We start from the raw sequence: 11,752 nt of genomic DNA, 5'->3' as shown, positions 1-11,752 counted from the left end.
ATCAATCAAAGGGTTATCTCAGCTGACTGACACAACCCACTCTGGAGGGACATGGCTAGGATGTCCTAGCTGAATACATTGAAAAAATAATTTTATTACTCTATTTTTGTTATTTATTATTTACTTTTGATATCACCAGAACCACCTGGAATCCACACAAAAATTCTACAAGTCCAGACAGTGATGAACTGTTCACTCTGTACTCCGACTGCATGAACCAGACTCATCCCAGGTGAATGGAAGGGGCAAAATAGGCTTGCTATATTGCAGAATGGAAGTAGTAAACACAAGAACAAGTGGGATATGTCAGAGAAAAATCAACAAAATATCATATCATCAGATCAATTAATGTTCTTGGAAGGACTCTGGATAGCGGGAAGTCTTACCTAGTCTATGTTTCTTTTAAAATGTAGTAAGCAAGGTCCCTCTACAAAGATACCTCTTTAAATCCATCAAGGAAAAACAGGGTCAAGCATGTTACAGATTTACAGTCAGCCCAAGGTAGGAAGTAAGAGTTTGTTTTCAAAGTGCAAGGGGATTGCTGAAGATATCTTCCTTTCTCATTGACCTGTTCTACCCATCATATTCATATGGAACATGAGGAAAAACTTCAGTAGGGCAATTGCCAAGACTGTAGATGATACAGAATTACCTAGGATGATGGTGGTGTTTAAGTGAAGAGCAGAAAACAGGTCTCTTGAGTAAGTGGTCTGCAAAATGGCAAAGGAAATTCAGTGTCAACTGAAAAGAAATTATAATATGGAAAACAGTGTTTACAATACACTAATGGTACACTAGCTATTAAGACTCACAATGCAGAGCTGGAGTTACGCTGAATAGTGTGGTTATCTGAAAATACAGAAGAGGTACATGAATACATCTGCACTGCTTTCTCCATTATCTGGATTAGTGTGTAGTCTGTTCAGCCCCAACTGTGGGTGGTGAGTTTTGTTCCAGGGTCTGGGGTGACCTCAAATTTTCACACTCTGCTCTAGATGGGGAAAAATGTCTATAACTTATTGCTCAGGTCAACTCCTGTGCTATTCATGGGTGAGGGCCCACTACAACCCTCTTCTGCACCAGTCTGTGGACGATATAAGCTATCTCCTCCTTCCCGTGCTGAGGCTTGACCTCCTCAGCCTGAGCTGTTACCTCATGTGGTTTACTTCAGCAAGTTCTTGACTTGATCTTTGGTATGTTATATAGGAAGAAGCCTTCCAAAACAGGGAGGTACCCAGCATGAGAAGCATGTTTTATCTGTAATCTTGCACACTGAATGACACTTGATTTGGAGAAGTTGAGCCCCGAAGAGATAAAGTTTGAGCATTAGAAAGAAGGACCAAAAAATAGGAATTTGCTTTGCTTCCTCCTGCTTCTCTAATGTCTTCTGCTGACTTCTAACTCCTTTCTCTTCTGGATCCAGAGCCTCCAAGGAAACACCGTGGTGAAGACACAGCTAACTCACATCAAGACAACAATGACCTGAAAGTGCGACCACCTTCTTCAACATCAGGCATCCTCCCTGTCAGTGTCTTGTATTTTGAAACACGTCTTACAATAAAGCCAACTTCCAATTTACACGTTTTGACTCCCCAGCACAAAATCCCAGGACACTGTCCTCTTGCCTTTATGAACATCTTTGCACCTGTTAAAATTGTTTAGATTTGCCCATTTTTTCTCACAATCCTGTGTGCCCCATGGAACAGGTTCTTCAAAAGGCAGAGAAAAGACCGGGGCAAGCAGCATCCTGCCTTTTATCAAAACCTTTCTTTTATGTCTCGTATATACCTCATGAACAGTGTGAAATGAAACATTCCATCTTACAATTTGGCTTTAATTTTCATTTAATTTACTTGTGATCCTACAGTTTCTCTTTTATTTCTGGTCCTTATTTCTTGCAGAGTATCCCAAATACATCGGTTTATCAATATGGCCTGCTCACATATCTCACACTCGACTGATCATCTATGTCCTAAAGAATCTCATGTTCACAGCCTGTTTGTTGTGGTACTAAAAAAAACCCTCTTCATCCTTTCTTTGAGAAATCATCCCTGTTTTCCACCTTCTTCTTAAGAAATAAAGGAAAAAAAAGGAAAAGAAAATACACAAATTCTCCACATGATGTTCTCTTTTTCAACAGTTCATCACTGTGTACCTCATTTGTTATCTTTCTAATGTATTCCTCCAGCAGGATTATGCACCTTCACTAAAGTTTTGGCCTGTCACTTTTCCACTGTTTATACAGTTATCATTAAATGTTCCTGTCATATCTTAACATTGTTGTTTTTTATCTTCATCTTTCCCAGCAATACATAACCTGCTCTTGCTTCAGTGCATAGGCATTAGCATACATAGCACAGCTTCTGCTGTTGTTCTTATTACCACCATAATGGCTGAGGCAAGAAGAGAGAAGCTGCTTTAGGCATTGTAAAAGTACAGACAATCCCTGACCCAAAAAAAAAAAAAAAGGGATGGGGAAAGTTCTAGTCTTGTACAAAATAATTCTGAAATTATTCCTGTAAGTATCCTACTCTTCCTTTAAAATATTCATTTTTACCCATTGGAAAGCTATTACTAAATGCAATGTGTTCAGTCCTCCATTTTTTTGACAGTCTACTATTTTGCATTAGTTCTCCCTTACCACCTCCCTTTCTAGCTAGTTTTAGCAACAACATTGGAGCTATAGCAGGTGATCTCTGTAAGACTTCACTTGCCACAGGTTTCCTATGTGCTTTGATACATGGAATCCAGCCATGTATTCAGTGCTGCAATAACTACAGGTTCCCAGGTTTTTGAGACACCTAGCCTTCATTTCAGAGTTTTACATTTGTCTGTCCCCCTTGTCCACCTCTCTTGGCAGGAAAAAACCCTGCTGGATTGGCTTGTTTTATCAATGTTTTGGTCCTGAGATCGGATCTTTACATTGGAAATGCATTTGTTCCCAGACAGCCACCACTGCCCAGTGCTGTTTAGTAAATCAGCAGATTGAACTCATGTACTCAACCCACTTTCTGCAGAGACACATAGCACTGAGCCCCAGTGAGCAGAGTATAATTTGCCTTTTCGGATAGTACCAGCACTCTTCTGCATAGGACATCAAAGGCAGTGGCTGAAATATAGAAACAGCTTGTAAACAATCATCCTGTGCTCATTAATGATGATTGATTGCATTGTTTTCTTTCTCCTTAATTCATTTGGGAGTTCGTCTATATTGAGCTATTCTACAGAAGTGTGTATTCACCACTGTGGCATAGAGAAGCAAGATTTGGGGCCTCAGATGGTAATGTAATACTGGGCTGGTACCCAGGACAGATGGGAAAGCAACATCAACAGTCCTCCAGTGTAAGCAATAAAACATGAAATACGATGGAGCATAGCAGGGGGGTTGGAACTACATGGTCTTTAAGGCCCTTTACAACCCAGACCATTTTATGATACTATGGTATCAGTGATTTCCAAGTTAGTGGGCAGCTCCCCGACTCTCAGAGATGCAGCCACCAGACCAGGATCTCCTGATTCTTCTGACAGCAGGAATTTGGTACCTTCATGTCTCCCCCCATCCTGGCTTCATCCACTTTCTGCAACACATCACCCACTTACAGAGCAGACCAAGGAAGTCTTTACATGGTAGGAGCAGGAGGAGAAGAGTCACACAGCTACAGACAGCTTGGAGGGAAGCTAAACACCATCTCATCCTAACAGGAGAGCTAGAGACCTGTATGGACAGTATGCAAGGCATGCTTGGGACACTGGTGAGTTGACATTGGATATTAGGGGGAAAAAAATCACTGTAAGGGTTGTCAAGCATTGGAACAGGCTTCACAGAGATGTGGTTGACTCATCGTCCTTGGAGGTATTTAAAAGATGTGTAGATATGGTGCTTAGGGACATGATTTAATGGTGGACTTCGCACTGTTGGCTTTACGGTTGGACTTGATGATCTTAAGAGTCTTTTCCCTCCTAAACAATTCTATGATTCTGTAATTCTGTGACAGTGGACATTCAGGAAGGTTCTCAGTCTGTTCTGCCCTCTGGTGTTGATTCTGGGAGGTTATTGCAGCAATGCTGTTGTTTATTTTCTTTGAATAGGGATTGAAGAAAAGGAGGACACGAGGGTGAGGGAACTTCAGGATGTGGAATTTTCAAAGCCTGTCCCTGGTTCGGGAGGTATTCTCTGGCCAAGACAGCACTCTTCGCTTCTGTGGAATAGCAATAATATTTGTGGCTGGTAGTGGAACCCTTAATTGATTAATATATGGAAGATGCTATATTAATACAATGTTATTTTCCCTGGAAAAAAAAGGCAGGCTAAAAATAGTGTAGTACATTTTGACAGAGCGTTTCTTATTTTCTTTTTATGTTCAGTTCCTTTGAGTCTGTCTTTTTCTTGTTAGGAAGGCTTAATTAACATTTTAATTTTCATTTCATTACCGGACCCAGGTTTTGGTACTCTCTAGGCAGCCACTAATCATTTAGTCCCCAAAATGAGATGAAGGCTTCTTGGTGCAAGGAACATTACAGATATAGAGGGAGCAGACCTTGCTCTAGCTGGAGGCAGTGGAGGGAAACTGACCTACCTTTAGTCAGACTGGATATAGGTCTACAGGTGTCCAGTTTCTTATCTCTATCACAGTATGTATGCCTCTCTGGTGAATAGGAGGCACAAATGTAGATGCAGACACACTCTCACTTGGGACTGGCATGGGAACAGCTAAAAGATCCCAGCCAAAAGCTCTCTGTACTATAATTAGAACAAGGCTGTCTTGAAAACTTTTCTTGTCTGTGGCAAGGCAGAGCTCTAAGATCCAACTATAAAGAAAAGCAAAGGCTTTCTGAGATAGCTTTCCCAGCTCTTTAATGCTGTCAGTTTGGACCAAAGCTCTTAAACTCTTTTGGCTTTGAAACAACCCTGGGTCTGAAAAAGTGTGCTTAGCTCTGTGCCCCCAAGCCACTTGATGCCCAGCTCAACAGGCTCCCATATTAGCGTGCCTCATGGAGAGTCTATATGGAGGCAGGGAAGGAGCTGATTAAGGAAAACCAACCTCCAGGTGCTCCTCCATGAAACAAGAGAACAACTAGCTGTAGTGAGTCAATGGAAAACAACAAGATCTGTACTCTGCCTCCCACAGTTGTTTTTTTCCCAAATTATATAATTTTATATCAAACCATATAAAATAATTTTTATATAATTTATATAAATTTTGTGTAAATTCACTTAATACTATTTTATAATGTTATATTAATTTTATATAAAGCATTTCTGAAGGTCTATGAAGGTTGCAGTGGGAGAGGAGGTATTTAGGGAAGAGGGCTGAAGAAGGAGACAAAAAAAAAATTAACATGAGGAAGAGGAGGAACAGAAAGAGGAACAGAAAGAGCAGGAGGAATACCTCCTTCTCTTGCCAGCCTGGTTTTCATGTTCCTTCTCACAAGATAGGCTGCAGGTATGGGGTACACCTAGTACCTCATTAACACTGCCTCTGTCACTAGCAGGCTCAAACATGAGGTAATAAGCTTGAAATTTAGGATGCTGAACATTGTGGCCTGGGTCCCCTCCTCTGGCTGAGGAGGCAGGTCCAGCATGATGAGGTGGAGTTATCTGTTAAATCTAAATAAATAAGGCTAGGAGGGCAGTTCAAGCACTATACACTAGTCATCAGCATTAGCACTTCCCCTTGTCATGGCTTTAACATAGTCCCAAGTGGCAACATGAGGGAGGCAAAGATAATTTAGCAGGGACAAGGCAGTGCCATTTACCCTTTGGGCATGGCCCCTGCTTATTTGCAGAGAGAACATAGCCCTAGGGGCTGCCAGGAGCATAAAGATGGTAAGACTCAGTCTTCATTTCAGCATTTGAGACAATCTCTCCCAAATTTATTACAGCAAGTGCCTCCTGACTTGGAAGTACCAAACAGCTTTGGGCAAGACCTGAGATAAAGGAGGTTTGGGGGTGTGAGAATTCTTCCCTTCATTTTCTTTTCAACAGTGTCAGCAACGAAAGATGCTAGCACTTGGATGAATGACCTGTCTTCATCTGACAGGCAACTGCATGAAAGTTTTAACAATACCATTAACAGTTATGCATGGGCTAACTTACATGGGAGCCTCCTGTAGGAGGCATGTCCAAGGCACAAGGGACGTGCTGGGCCAGAGAAGCCCAAAGGAGCGCGCATCTAAATGGATAACCCTACTGGTTAAGAAAGTCACATGATATCAGGGTATAAAGGGAAGCGCCAAATTTGAAATAAACCTCTTTGTTTCACCACCTCACGAGGAGCGTGTATTTTCCTTATTATATAAGGACACGTGCCCCTACATATGACGCACCCGAACTTGGGACTTTGAATCTATATTAGGTCAGTTTAGCATATCCTGAATCAGGCAAAAAAACTCGGTAATTCTGTTATCGTCTCAATTGTTTCGAGACGGGAATTTTCGCCAAAAAAAACATCGATGTCAGTAAATCATTGTCTCAGTGACACCTGAGAAACAGAAAGTTAAGATATTGAGCTCAAAAATATTAGGGAAAGTGCACAGGAAAAAAGAAGAAAGAAGAAAGAAGAAAAGAAAAAGCCGACAGATCGAGGCAGCCGGACAGAGCAGAGCGGGGTCCAACATACACTGGAGTGGTGAGTCACACTGAGAGGCAGCACCAACATTCCACGCGGCAAGGACTTTTCCCTAAGCAGTGCCGTGTCCGCAGCTCGGAGACCCAGGCAGCGGAGCACCTTTAAACCGCCGGGGAAGCCCCACTACCGGCTGCTTGCCACGGCTCGTCCATGTGTGTGAAAGCGGCTCTGCCGCTGCCGCCTTCTAACATTGTCAGCGCCACCGCCAGATCCCGCGAAGCCCGCATTGGTTTTCTGCCTAGCAGAAACTACTGTAGCTCACCGCCACGCCTGCCGCCCCTGCCGGCCCCACGCCACGCTTAAAAGCCACATGGGACCCACCGAAGCCACACCGCGACCCCGCCAAGCCCCCCCCCATGCCACGTTCAAAACTGCACGGGACCTACTGAAGCCAAGCCAAACGCGCACCACGCCGCAGCTCCCCACCACAGCGCCGGAACCCCCGCACCACCCAGCAAACTGCGGGAACCCTGGAGCCACTTCCCGCCGCCACCAGAGAGCTCCCGAGCCCCACGCTGTGCAGAGGGAGCCCCTACCGTGCCACCACCGCCTATCCTGCCCCGCGCCGAGCTGCTCGCAGCCCACAGCCTCCGCAATGCCTGCAGATTCCGCTTGCAGACGCCACTTGCAGACGCCGCTTGCAGTCATCGCCCGCACCCGCTGCTCGCCTGCCACCGCTCGCCACAGATGCCACACACCCACAACTGCCGCAGCCCGTGCCCACCGCAGCCTGCGCCCGCGCTGACGAGCCCTGCTGCTGCCACCAAGAAACAGCGCCTCCGCCACCCACGAGGACCCAGTTGACCGAGAACCGGGAGAAGCCAGCAAATGAAATAGAAAATAAAATAAAATTTAGCTATTTAGCGATGTAAGTGTGACTTTGCAAAATGTAAAACTGCTTAAAAGTTTCTGCCCAAACTGTGGGCAATTGAGATAAAATAGCTTAGAGAACAGGGAAGGCTTTTTAGCACATAGAGAGGGGTGGGGAACCTAAAACTGCTTGAAATGATAAAACTTTATGAAACTACTCTATAATGGTAAGAATAAGAGGTAAAACTAAATGTCTATTTAGATAAGGCAGACTGCAAAAGAGTGTGTGTAAAGATAATTTTAAACTTGTTACTTTCAAACTGTATAAAAAGCTACGGTATTTCTTGGCTCAGCGGAGTGCACTGGGGAGAACACCTGCCCCTTTGCATTCCCCGGCCGTAATAAAAGTGCTTTTCAGATTGGCAGAGGTTTCTTTGAATCAATTTGGCGACCCAGATGGGACTGATTTCTGCTCGCCGGTGAGGACCCTCCGGAACCGGGGACCCTCTGCGCGCCCCGGGACGTTACTCCGGTGAGGCTCCCCGGGCTCCGCTGGATCACCACGGGAGTAGATGAAGACCCTGTGCACAGGTATACAAATTTTAAAGCACAAATATATACAAATATTAAAGCACAAGTATACAAACTTTAAAGCACTCTTTTATTTTTCCCTAGGGTTTTGGGAAGGAAACCGTAAGTCGTACGCTGGTTTTTAGGGCTCTGGGCTTGCTAGCAGCTAACAAGAGCAACACCCTTTTAATAGTAGGTTCGAGTCCTACCGGGAGGATGCATAAGGCTTTGATTGTGAGTTAAAGTCTCACCAAAGCCTTACCAAATTCCTCGGGCTAAGAGGAATTTTGGGCAGAGGGCTGCATCCTTCTGACTATGGGTTAACAGTCCCATTAGAGGGTGGCATAGGTTTTTGATTGTGAATCTCACCGAAGGTATACCAAATTCCTCAGTCTAAGAGAATTTGGAAAGAGGTACTGATGTTTTTGGGTTTACCATTGTAGCTAGATTTGGGACTTGGTTTTGGAATTGCGATTATTATAAGTTTGGTAATATATTATATCTGGGTTTGTTTTAAACCATCTGTCTGTGTTCCATGTGTTTGCTGAATTGTATTGTTTGCTTTTGTCTGTGAGTATTGTCTCTTATGTCATGAAATTACTGTTGTATGTTAAGTAAGCAAATGTTGGGAAATTATATTTGCTTTCATATATGTTACTGGTTTTCTCCTAATCACGGCAAAAGGACTACCTTCGTGTGTTTACGGGAGATAGTGGTTTTGTGGTTTTATGGTTTTAGGCAGAACCTTAACACTCATTGTTTGCAGGAATTAAGCCAGGAAGTTTTGCTGGCCGCTTGCAGATGCCACAAACTCCAGGGCTGACAACCTCTGAAAGTGCACACCCATATCTTTGCTCAATTTGTAAAATTGCTCACCTCATACTTGTAATCTGTGTTAAATGTTGGCAATTTTGGCGTGTTAGGGGCAAGAGTGGCATTAGGAGATCTTAACATTGGAATGGTTAAGTTTAGATATGGTTTTATACAGTATCTAAGAGAGAGTAACAAAATCTGCAGGTAAAATAAGGCGAAAAGGAATAAAAAGTGGTTCTTTTCTCATTAATACTTAGATTGTGAGATTGTTACCTTGTATCAGTAAGTGTGGAGCGTGGCTATTTTGCAAACACCTAAGAAAGGGGTTTCTTGTTGCCAGACTGAGGATTGCTACCAGACAGGAGATACTTGAACAAGCTAACAGGGCTGACTCAGAAATTTCCTGCCTCAAAGCTGGTGCGGTGTGTGTTGAAAGTATATAACTGAAATTTGCAGATAACCACGAGTTTACATCTGTGCAAAGGGCATGACTAGAAACAGGCCAAAGCAAAAGTTAAAAATGGGAAACCGGCAAGGAAAACAAGAGGTTGATAAAAGTCCATTAGGATGTATCTTAACACACTGGAAAGAAATTGGGGAATCTCAGGGTGAGATTACTAACAAGAGAACTCTAATCAAATATTGTTCAGAATGGTGGCCCCTCTATAAACTAGAGGAAGGAGCAAAGTGGCCAAAGCATGGATCATTAGACTATAATATTTTACTACAGTAATGTTGTTTTTTGCGAAGGCATGGAAGATGGAACTAAGTGGTTTATGCTAAGATGTTCTTTTGCTTGAGGGAACACCCAGAATGGCAGAGGGAGCGTGGCATTAATTTAGCCCCACGAGACCCGTTTGTTCTAACATTAGAGAAAGAGAATGTAAAACAAGGTATAAGAGAACTCAAAAGATGTTGTTCAGCCTGATGGACAGAGATGTTTGAAATATACCAACAGGGAGTTAGAAAATAGAATTAAGGATTATGTAAGTCCCTTTGGAGAAAGGGCAAATGAAATAGCCGAAGGAGGGGCTCCTGCTCCCCCTCAGGACCAAACAGTGAATTGTCCGCATCTTCAAGACAGCAGGGGAGGGAAAGAGACGGAGAAAGGGGAAGAAGGGAAATTTCTTACTCCCCATCCTTATCTCTCCTGAGCAGGCGGACACGCAGTAAAACGAGAGCAAAATCTGTCTCCCCACACACAGAGGCCAGGCAGACTATACAAGCCCCTTTAAGAGAGGCTGCAAGACCGCAGGGGCCTATAAAACTTAAAGTCAATTTCTATATGGGAGATTTAGAAAGTTGGGAAAATATTGCTCGTAAATATAGAGATGACCCAGTTGGGGTAGAAAGACAGAAATTAGGTAAAAATATCACAAAGGCAACCATTGCCGCCCTGGATAAAAGAGACCATCGCTCTAGGAGACCTGGAAGGCACCCTGGAAGTAGTGACCATCAGAAGTTGAGACCAAACCAATGTGCAATTTGTAAAGAAAATGGACATGGGAAAAGAGAACGCCCTCAAAGGAAGCAAAAACCTATTTTAATGGCAGAATTGGACCAGGATTAACAGGGACCGAGGGGTTTGCCTCCAGGAATCCCTTGGTTATAATGGAACTGGGGAAAATTAAACATAAAATAGAATTTTTAGTAGATACTGGTGCAATATTCTCTGTTAAGCATTATGGACAATGTATCTTTAAATGTGATAGGAGCCACTGGTCAAGTTGAGAAAGTATCTTTTAAGAAACCACTAAGTTTTAAATTAAGTAAGACTTTAAGTATACATAAATTCCTTTATATGCCTCATGCACCTAAATCACTTTTGGGAAGGGATCTATTAGAAAAATTGAATGCAGAAATTAGGTTCAACAATAGAGATATGCAAATTAAAGTAAAAGAAAATGAATTAATCGAAATTTTAAGTCTTGCTCTAATCCAGCCACAGATATCGGGAGAAGTACCACCAGCAATCTATGACCAAATCTACCCAGGGGTTTTGGCTGACACACTCAACCTGTAACAGTAAGATTAAAACCTGGGACACGGCCGGTAAGAATTAAACAATATCCTCTCAAACTAGAAGATAGAAAAGGAATTAAAGAAATAATTGACAATTTTATCAAATATAAATCAGAATTTCTATCGGCTAGTTCAAGACCTAAAGGCTATTAATAAAATTGTTGAAGAGCTCCACCCAGTGGTAGCTAGCCCATATACACTTCTAACTAAACTAAAAATGAGTATGTCTGGTTTTCTATTTTAGATTTAAAAGATGCCTTTTTCTGCTTGCCTTTGGACCCTAAAAGTCAAAAATTTTTTTTGCCTTTGAATGAGAAAACCCGGATACAGGACAAATATGGACTAATAGTCAAACCTCTATACCAGATTCTACAAGATGGAGATCAACAATTAACATGGACTGGAGAAGCTAAGCAAGTTCCATCGGCTTAAGAAGGAACTGATGCAGACACCTGCACTGGGCCTCCCAGATGTAACGAAACCTTTTTTTTCTCTTTTTGCATGAAAGGCAGGGAATTGCACTGGGAGTCCTGGCCCAGCAGGTTGGACAATATCGCCGAACAGTGGCATACTTCTCTAAACAGTTAGATGAAGTGAGCAAAGGATGGCCAGGAGGTCTGAGGGCCATAGCTGCAGTAGTACTGAACATACAAGAAGCCTGAAAGCTCACAATGGGACAGAAAATGACTGTTCTAGTGTCACACATGGTTTCAGCAGTGCTTGAACAGAAAGGCAGTCACTGGCTCTCGCCCTCCAGGTTTCTCAAATACCAGGCCACTCTAGTAGAACAAGATGATGTTGAAATCATCACCACTAACATCATAAATCCAGCAACATTCTTATCAAGTTCAACAACAACAGAGGGACTGGTGTATCATGATTGCATTGAAACAATTGAAGCAACATAT

At 42.8% G+C, this 11,752-nt stretch overlaps 1 long non-coding RNA gene across 1 annotated transcript; it reads left to right on the top strand.

The window, feature by feature from the left end:
- Positions 1–7,709: 7,709 nt before the first annotated feature.
- LOC108507412 lies at positions 7,710–11,496 on the top strand. The gene is made up of 3 exons (XR_001878113.1): positions 7,710–8,030; positions 10,765–10,874; positions 11,089–11,496. It is a non-coding gene; the product is annotated as an uncharacterized LOC108507412 (long non-coding RNA).
- The last annotated feature ends 256 nt before the right edge of the window (positions 11,497–11,752 follow it).

Source organism: Lepidothrix coronata, unplaced genomic scaffold (genome assembly GCF_001604755.1).
Source record: "Lepidothrix coronata isolate B3197 unplaced genomic scaffold, Lepidothrix_coronata-1.0 Scaffold255, whole genome shotgun sequence".
In the NCBI taxonomy this organism is placed as follows: domain Eukaryota; kingdom Metazoa; phylum Chordata; class Aves; order Passeriformes; family Pipridae; genus Lepidothrix; species Lepidothrix coronata.
The sequence above is the reverse complement of the archived record's forward strand: the minus strand, read 5'-3'. Positions and strand labels throughout refer to the sequence as shown.